This window comes from Hyperolius riggenbachi, chromosome 2, assembly GCF_040937935.1.
Source record: "Hyperolius riggenbachi isolate aHypRig1 chromosome 2, aHypRig1.pri, whole genome shotgun sequence".
Classification (NCBI taxonomy): Eukaryota; Metazoa; Chordata; class Amphibia; order Anura; family Hyperoliidae; genus Hyperolius; species Hyperolius riggenbachi.
In genome coordinates, this window is record NC_090647.1 from 38,678,562 (window position 1) to 38,688,294 (window position 9,733).

The following is a 9,733-nucleotide window of genomic DNA, read 5'->3' on the forward strand; positions in this document are numbered from 1 at the left end:
AAACAGCGCAATTCGGCTGCCAGCAATAGCCGAGAAGCTGAATTGCATCTTACCCCCACTGTAGTAATTTACGCAGTTGGGAAATTTGCCACATCAGCGGGAGCCCTTTGTCAGCTTAACCCTGCGCCCACATTTTTTTTACATGTGTACCTCATAGACACATTGTGACAGGAGAGCAGCCATGACAGCATATCTGAAAAGCTCTTGTCATGTATGCTTAGGGGGACCTTGCACTGGAGTGGTGGGCATCACACGGATCTGGGGATCCTCTGGCGTATCCAGAAGTTCCTTCCATTGAGGTGTCTCATTTATTTTTCTTTACTTAAAGAGAACCAGAGATGAAGCACCCTCATGTATTTTACCTTATAAATCAGTGGAACATGACAGTAAACACCTAATCTGCTCTTTGTTTCATTGTTCTCTGTTTAATCTGACTGTTATCACCTCTGATAAGAATCCCCGACTGAGCACTCAGTCTAGCTTTGCTACGGACAGATTATAGCTGAGTCTGTCTTCTCTGGTGTCTTTTCAAGCCCAAGCCTGCCCCCTTGTGGCTCTGCTATAATGACTCAGCTATAATTATTCCCTGCAAAGCCAGACTGAGTGCTCAGTCTGGGATTCTTATCAAAGCTGATAACAGACACTTTTAGCAGTGAGGATGAAACGGAGAGCATGGTAGGTGTTTTCTCTAATGTTCTTACTGATATATATGGTAAAATACATGAGGGTGCTTCGCCTCTGGTTATCTTTAAATTCAGGCTTGTTTTAAACTCTGGGAGGAAACCCACAAAGTCACAATAGTTTCCCAGAGATCTCCAGGTTATAGTCTACCCTGTGTGGCTGCAAGGAGGAGGAAGTGATGCTTGAACCACTGATCCATGGTGTTATTGTGAACATCTCTTCTGCCCATATGCTCATCCTCTTACCTGCAGGGCTTCCCTGAGCGATGCACACAGCAGATTGTATACATCAGAGCCCAACATCAGCTTCAATGCAGAAATGACCCGGAAACAACACAGGAAAAATATCTCTGACATCTCCAGATTCCGAGAGGGCAATTCATAGAGGATCAAACCTCACATCTGCCCTAAAATTCAGCTCTGCATTCAGAGCATTGCTTGATACATAAAGAACCTTTGTAACCACAGTTCACCAACCTGGTCATCAGGGGTGTACCGATTGCCTCTCGCTGTTGCTGGGGGGCCTGGTGACTAAGGGGGCTTGCTTCTGTTGGGGGGATGCAGAGTGTGGCAGCAGAAGCGTCATACATTTCCTGTTTTCAGCTGAAATACAGGTCCTCCTCGGTGCTCTCTTCAGCCATGCAGTACCATCGATTGCCTCGCAGCTCCTGTCCCTGCTGCATATCATGTGATGTGCATCAGATCAGAGGTGGAGCTAGGGTTTTCAGTGCCCGGGGACAAAGACTGTTTTTGCGCCTCCTCTTGACAAAATGGGCGTAGTCACGCATCACAATATGGTCGTGGTCATGGCTGGAGTCAAATGTACAAATGCTGTTTAGATAACCAAATGTGCCCCCCCCCCCTCTAAATAGCCAAATGTGCCCCACTTTAGATAGCCAGATGTGCCCCCCTATAGATTGCCAGATGATCATGTGTCCCCCTTTAGATAGCCAGGTGAGCCCCTTTATAGATAGCCAGATGTGCCCCCTTATATATAGTCAGATGTGCCCCCATTAGATAGCCAGATGTGCCCCCCTTTAGATACCCAGATGCACCCCTTTATAGATAGCCAGATGTGCCCCCTTATAGTCAGATGCGCCCCCTTTAGATAGCCAGATGTGCCCCCTGATAGCCAAATTTGTCCCCCCCTTTAGATAGCCAAATGCGCCCCCTTTAGATAGCCAGATGTGCTCCCCTTTAGATAGCCAGATGTGCCCCCCTTTAGATAGCCAGATGTGCCCCCTAATAGATAGCCAAATTTGTCCCCCCCTTTAGATAGCCAAATGCGCCCCCTTTAGATAGCCAGATGTGCTCCCCTTTAGATAGCCAGATGTGCCCCCCTTTAGATAGCCAGATGTGCCCCCCTTTAGATAACCAGATGTGCCCCGCTATTTCTTCTGCTGTTACCGCACTCCTCTGCAGAGGGAAGGAGAGAAGCAGGGGCACCTCGAGCAGCCAGCGAGCTGCCTCTCATGCATGTGGGGGTGCAGTGGCCATGCAGAGCGCCCTCATAGTGCTGCGCCCGGGGACATATGTCCCCCTTGCCCCTCCATAGCTACGCTTCGAAGAGGTAAGAGCTCCACTGGAAACAGGTAATGTATGGTGCTTCATGTTTCCACTGCACTCTGCTATATTGGGGGGGGGGGGGGGTGATGGGGGTTGGTGGTGCATTGTGCCATAGCCAAAATTTTAATAAGGAAGGGAGAGAGCCTGAGAGGTTTTGAAGGGGACCCGGCTGGCTCAGTTTTGCTGGGTGGGGGGCCCACAGGGTTCCTGTTATGCCCCTGCTTGTCATCCCAACACCTCTGGAATTGTTTTTGTTCTTAGTTAGGGATAGTCAATGAGATGCAAATTATTTTGAGCTGATGCAGAATAATGCGAATTTATGAAGCTAAAAAATTGACCAAATAAAAGGACGCCAAGGTGGGTTTTCTGATTGGTTTATTTTGCAGCTGCTTATATTTCCCCTCCCTAGTTTTTAAATTGGACCTGAACTCTTGGACAGGACAGAAGGAAAACATAGAGAAACGCACCCTGTGTGTATTTAGAAATCTACTTTCCCCTCCTCTGTGACTAATTACAAGTGTAATTTGATTTCTCAGCTGTGTCAGCTGGCTGCTTCAGCAGGGATGTTAACCCTTTGTCTTCTTTCATGAAAGCAGGAAGTAGACACACTGCAGATTTATTGCGGGATTTGTATGAACTGTAACGAAGAAATGTTTTTTTCTTTAAAGGTTATTATTTTGTTGCTTATATCTTAGAGCAGAGAGGAAGTTCTGAATTCAGGTGCGCTTTATGTCACGGAGCTGTTTTAGCAGCCTAGCACAGATTTTGATATACAGAACAGTATTGTAGCTCCCTGGCTCTGTCTAGTGCTTCTGCTGTCTACACAAATCTCAGTTCAGGAATTTGCCCTCCAAGTATGCAAATCATCATCATCATCATCATCATCAGCAGCAGCAGCAGCAGCAGCAGCAGCAGCAGCAGCAGCAGCAGCAGCAGCAGCAGCAGCAAGTAAACAATCTTTATATCTTTGGCAGCACATCCGAAATTGTACTCTTTACCACCCAAGTCCACTGTCAGCAGCCGCCCCCTTTTAGTATTGATAGCCAGGTGACCCCCTCCTCCAGTATAGGTACCCTAATGGCCCTTCCCTCCAGTATAGATAGCCAGATGACCCCTACCCCCTCCAGTATAGGTATCCTGATGACCCCTGCCCCCCTTCCCTCTAGTATAAGAAGCCAGATCACTCCCCTCCTTCCTTTCCATATAGGCCAGATGACCCACCTCCCTCCAGTATAGGTAGCCAGGTGACCCTTCCCTTACCCCTAGTATAGCCTGCTTCCCACCTGCCCCTGATCCTGTGGTGCCCTAGGCCATGGCCTATGTGGCCTTGGCTTCAATCCGTCCCTGTTTGGCAGCATAGAAATAATCACATGACACATATAAGTTAATAGCAGATACAGGGCACCAAACGATAGACCCAGGGCACCTACCCCTGATTACACCGACAGCATCCTTGCACCAGGTGTAACTCAAACTACTAACTCTCTTTATGATGTTTCCTTCACTATCTGCCTGCCTTAGAACCCTGATTCAAATCTCATAGACAGACAGTGTAAGTCAGCACCGGATAAACCCCACAGACCCATCACTTGCGGGAATGTAGGTCAGACAGATGTGGTGTGTCTGGGCGGTGCACAGATTGAATTCAGACACAGAATCCACCTGACAACATTCCACTGCACTGCCCCACCTCCTGTCACTGGGAAGGACAGATCAGGGCTGGTTCTATTATTCTTTTTTATTTATATAGCGCCAACATCTTCCGTAGCGCTGTACATAGTACAAACAAATATTGGAGGATATATATACACAAGAGAAGTTCAAGACACTGTACAATCAAGACAATCCAGCAATACAAGTACAAATACATACATAGTTAATGTGTAGTTTGAGACATCTCTTAAAGAGAAACTCCGACCAATAATTGAACTTTATCTCAATCAGCTGCTGATACCCCCTTTTACATGAGAAATATATTCCTTTTCTCCAATAGATCCTTAGGGGGCGCTGTATGGCTGATATTGTGGTGAAACCCCACAAAGAAATTCTGAGTACGTACTCCTGGCAGTTTCCTGTCTGGGAACCTTGCTGCATTGTGGGAAATAGCTGTTTACAGCTGTTTCCAACTGCCAAAAAAGCATGCAGCAGCTACATCACCTGCCCACAGTAAAAATGTCACCATATAATAAATATCAGAATGTAAATCAGGGATTTAAAGATTTTACAATGGGCAAACACTATCTAAATCATTTATACATAATTATTGTAAAAATGAAGCACTTTTTTTATCAAATTATTTTCACTGGAGTTCCTCTTTAAGTTGGTACATGACTGATGGTAAATTACAGCAGTATGAGAAACACTAGGAGGAGGTCCCTGCCCTTGAGAGCTTACACTCTAGAGGGTAGTGGGGTGGAGACAATAGAGAAGGAATTTGGGGTGAGATTAAACGGGGGGCCTCCAGAAACACCCCCAACTAAAAAAGTGGCATTAGGGGCCCTTTGTTGCAGCCCAATTTCCACCCAGGGCCCCTGAGCCGACTATTCCCCACCCCCCAGATCACACCCCAACTTAACCGCGCCCTCAGTGTCTTGCCTTTCCTGGCAGGTGTGCTCCTCTGTCAGTCCTTCATTGCTCCATTGCTGGGTCCCCGTGGAGCACAGGTTAGGGGGGGGGGGGGGGTAGACACCTCGGGGGCCCCCTACAGGCTCTGGGGCCCTGGGGCAATTGCCCCCTTTGCCTCTATGGGAGCGCCGCCCCTGGGACAGATAAAGGTGGATGTGTAGAGAGAAGAGTAATGCTATATACCTTCTTACAGAGGTATAACTAGTGGTGGGCAGAAATGACGCCTATGCGTAATCACACATCGTAATTCCCAATTTTGCATCATAATCGTAATGCGAAATCTGCCAAGCATAGCCATGCATGTGCAGTATACTGGCTGATGAACGCAATTTTTTTCACATACGAACGCATTTTTCGCATTGAATAATTAACTAACAGCCACGCATGCGCAGTACACTGGCAAACTGATGTGAATATTTTTACGCATTAAATGCGTAATTACAAGCGTTAATGCGATTCACAAATGTAGTATGCTATATGCAATTTAATCGCAATTCCGCAATGCGTAATTGCGAAAAATTATGCAAATTTGTGCGTAGTTGTTATTGACCCATTCCAACCACCACTAGGTATAACTATGGCCACCACAATAAAGTGGGTATCCTGAATAACTGACTACATTCTACTATATGTCACTACAGGGCCTCTTTAATCTTCTTTCCCCTAGCACCCTGTATAGGTGAAATACTGCACTGTGCGATCACTGCCCTGCACCAGCCTGTCGGATTACATTGTATACTATATGTCACTACAGGGCCTCTTTAACCTTCCTGGCGGTAAGCCCGAGCTGAGCTCGGGCTATGCCGCCGGAAGGCACCGCTCAGGCCCCGCTGGGCCGATTTGCATAATTTTTTTTTTGCTGCACGCAGCTAGCACTTTGCTAGCTGCGTGCAGTGCCCGATCGCCGCCGCTACCCGCCGATCCGCCGCTATCCGTCGCGCCGCAGCCGCCCCCCCCCCCCAGACCCCGTGCGCTGCCTGGCCAATCAGTGCCAGGCAGCTCTATGGGGTGGATAGGAATCCCCTTTGACATCACGACGGATCTCCTGATCGCCGATCGCCGGCGGCGATCGGAGGGGCTGGGGGGATGCCGCTGAGCAGCAGCTATCATGTAGCGAGACTTTGTCTCGCTACATGAAAAAAAAAAAATTTTAAAAAAAAGATTTGCTGCCCCCTGGCGATTTTTTAGCAAACCGCCAGGAGGGTTAATATTCTTTTTCCCTAGCACCCTGTATAAGTGAAATGCTGCACTGTCTGATCACTGCCCTGCACCAGCCTGTCAGATTACATTGTATACTATATGTCACTACAGGGCCTCTTTAATCTTCTTTCCCCTAGCACCCTGTATAGGTGAAATGCTGCGCTGTCCTATCACTGCCCTGCACCAGCCTGTCGGATTACATGTTATACTATATGTCACTACAGGGCCTCTTTAATCTACTTTCCCCTAGCACCCTGTATAGGTGAAATGCTGCACTGTCTGATCACTGCCCTGCACCAGCCTGTCAGATTACATGTTATACTATATGTCACTACAGGGCCTCTTTAATCTTCTTTCCCCTAGCACCCTGTATAGGTGAAATGCTGTGCGGTCCTATCACTGCCCTGCACCAGCCTGTCAGATTACATGTTATTCTATATGTGAAGCTGTCAGCGGCTGCGAGTCTCTCTGACGTGGGGTCATCTCAGGCGAGCTTCCAGGTTTTCTGGGAAAGTAGGTCAGTTGTGCTGCAGCCTCCTGTTCCGCCTGCTCCATCTGCAAAGCAAATCAGCGGAGACAGACATGCGTGCTATCAGTGGCGGAGCGCACCGTGCTGATAATACTAATTCCCCTCTGCCCATGCTGGGATTGCCGTATTACAGGGAGAGTGGCGCGCCATTAAATGACTTCCTCCTGGCAGTGGGCAAACAGCATCTTCACAAATAGCTCTGTATGTGGGATCAACACCTTTTATCAAGTGAAAGTCACAGACATCTGTACACTTGGCACTGCCACCTACTGCTGATAAAGAGGCACCCCAACAAGATAGAGTACACTGCAGTGGCATAGCAATAGGAAATGCAGAGGTTATGACTGCACTGGGGGCCCCATATAAAACTCGCACTGGGGCCCCAAGCTCCTTGGTTACACCACTGGTAGAATGTTATACATTATTACGGATACCCTTTTCCTGGTTTCAGCATCGGAAGCACTCACTACAGCAGAGTCCCCAATATCCTGAATCGGCGGGGATAGCCTGATGCCGCATACACGGGCTTGCCGGCTGCTTGAGCAACTGCTAAAAAAGCACAAGCCTCCCCTTCAAAAAATACTTACTGAGCCTCCAGCAATATGCAGCAGCCATCCTCCGGCTCCTAGTGGCTTTCTGGGTTCCTCTGTGCACAGAGGGAAGCAGGCGTGTCACCTGACCTGTATCAGGTCATGTTACCCGCCGACTTACATGCCTAGATGCTGGAAGCCACCAGGATCCCACTGGGAGCAAGAGGAAGGTTGCTACACATCGCTGGAGGCTCAGTAAGTATTTTAAAGGAAGTCTGAAGCCTTTTTTTTTAATAAAAAAAAGATACTTACCTAAGGAGAGGGACTTAATTCACCCTTCTGGTGTCCGTATCCATCCCCCCCCCCCCCCCCCTCCGCAGGCTCCCCTGTTAGCAGTCCATGTTTGGTCGTGGTCTGGTCCTTCTGTTGGGGATACTTCAGCAGCCTTCAGAAGCACTCGGGCTTCCGAAGATGCGCTGCTCTGTACTGCGCACGTGCAAGCGCCTTCTCTTGAGCAGTACAGAGCCGCCGGTATCGCTTCCAAAGACTGCCGAACTCTCCCGCGATTAAAACTGTGGAGCCTGATGGCGACCAAGGAGGACACCGGGAGAGGAGTGGGAAGGCACTATAAGACCCAGAGCCTTCCCTCTCCATAGGAAAGTATCTGTTTTTTACTCACTACAGATTCACTTTAAAGTGAACCAGAGATGAAGCACCCTCATGTATTTCACCATATATATCAGTGGGAACATTAGAGAAAACTTTTACCCTGCTCTCTGTTTCATCCTTCACTGCTCAGCCTGCTTGTTAGCAGCCCTGATAAAATCCCCAACTGAGCATTCAGTCTGGCTTTGCTCAGGAATCATTATAGCTGAGTCTGTCTTCTCTGATGTCTTTTCAAGCCCAAGCCTGCCCCCTTCTGGCTCTGCTATAATGACTCAGCTATAATGATTTCTGAGCAAAGCCAGACTGAATGCTCAGTCAGGGATTTTATGAGGGCTGTTAACAAGCAGGCTGAGCAGTGAAGGATGAAACAGAGAGCAGGGTAGGTGTTTTCTCTAATGCTCCCACCTTTATATATGGTAAAATACATGAGGGTGCTTCGTCTATGGTTCACTACTTAAAGACCGCCCCACGCCAATGGGCGTGGTCGCGGGGCACCCCCAGGACCGCCTAACGCCAATTGGCATCAAGTCCTGGGCTTGCATTTTGCAGGAGATCATGCGCAGGCTGCGCACGCATCTCCTGCTCGGGGGGGCAGAGCTCCGCCCCACCTTCAGTCAGTTCGATTGTCGATTGGAAGACTGTTAGACGGCGAAACCGCGTGTTTTCTGTTAGTACAGCGCTGCGATCAGCAGCAGCGCTGTACTGGGGACAGCCGTGTGACACGGCTGTCCCCTTGGGGGACAAGAGAGCGATCGGCTCTCATAGGCAGAAGCCTATGACAGCCGATCGCAGAATTGGCTGGCTGGGGGGGAGGGAGGGGTTTACAAAACAAAAAAACAAAACACCAACATAAATATTTATAAAAAAAATATAAACATGGGAGGGGACGATCAGACCCCACCAACAGAGAGCTCTGTTGGTGGGGGAAAAGGCGGGGGGGATCACTTGTGTGCTGAGTTGGGTGGCCCTGCAGCTTGGCCTTAAAGCTGCAATGGACAATTAACAATAAAAAGGCCTGGTCATTAGGGGGGTTTAACACTGCGGTCCTCAAGTGATTAAAGGCTGCAAACACCCCCCCACCCCCACCCCCCCAAAAAAGAAAGTCCCCGTTATGTTTCAGGCATGCCGGTTAGTTGAGATTTCTGGTTTCCAATTACCGCTACGGAAGGGGGAAGCTCGGCAATCAGTGCTGCATATGCCATACTATTGTCATGCTAATATGCGAAAAAAATTAGGGATCTGAAAGAAATGTGGCAAAAAAAAAAGAATAAAAAAAATTTGCAGGTCCAGAATTAGCCACAAGAGGGAGACATTTTATATTACTGGAACGATTTCATTTCACTCAGCACTGCCATTGCCATTTATTGTCTTTTCTGGTTGCCCCAATGCCTGGCACACACCATGCACTGTCCCGTCAGATCAACGGGTTCGAATCGATAATTTTCATCATGACCAATGTGATTTTTTTCTGATCCATTTTCCAATTACTTCAATACAAAATCGATCAGAAAAACTATTGGAAATCAGATAGAACTGTCGGAAATTATCGTCTCGAACCATCGATCTGATGGGAACTTGTATGGTGTACCAGGCATAATAATGTGTAGATAGAAAGGAAAATAATAATAAAAAAAAACACTGAAATTTAGAGCCACAAAACATTTGGGCAATATTTTACAAGCTTGGGATCGGTTGCCGGCAATCAGCAGGCTAAATCTTTTTTTTACCCGTTCCAAACATTTACTCGATTCCTAATTCTGCATCAACTCAGAATTATTTGCATGTCGTAGACCATTCCCTACTGCCAGCCATCACTGCAGGCTTCACCTGGGTCATATCAGTACATAGCAATGGCCGATGAGTGGCTAGTTAAAGAGGACCTCCAGACTAACTTACTAAATCCTACAGCCCTGCTGTAAGAAAAAGTTATATTTACC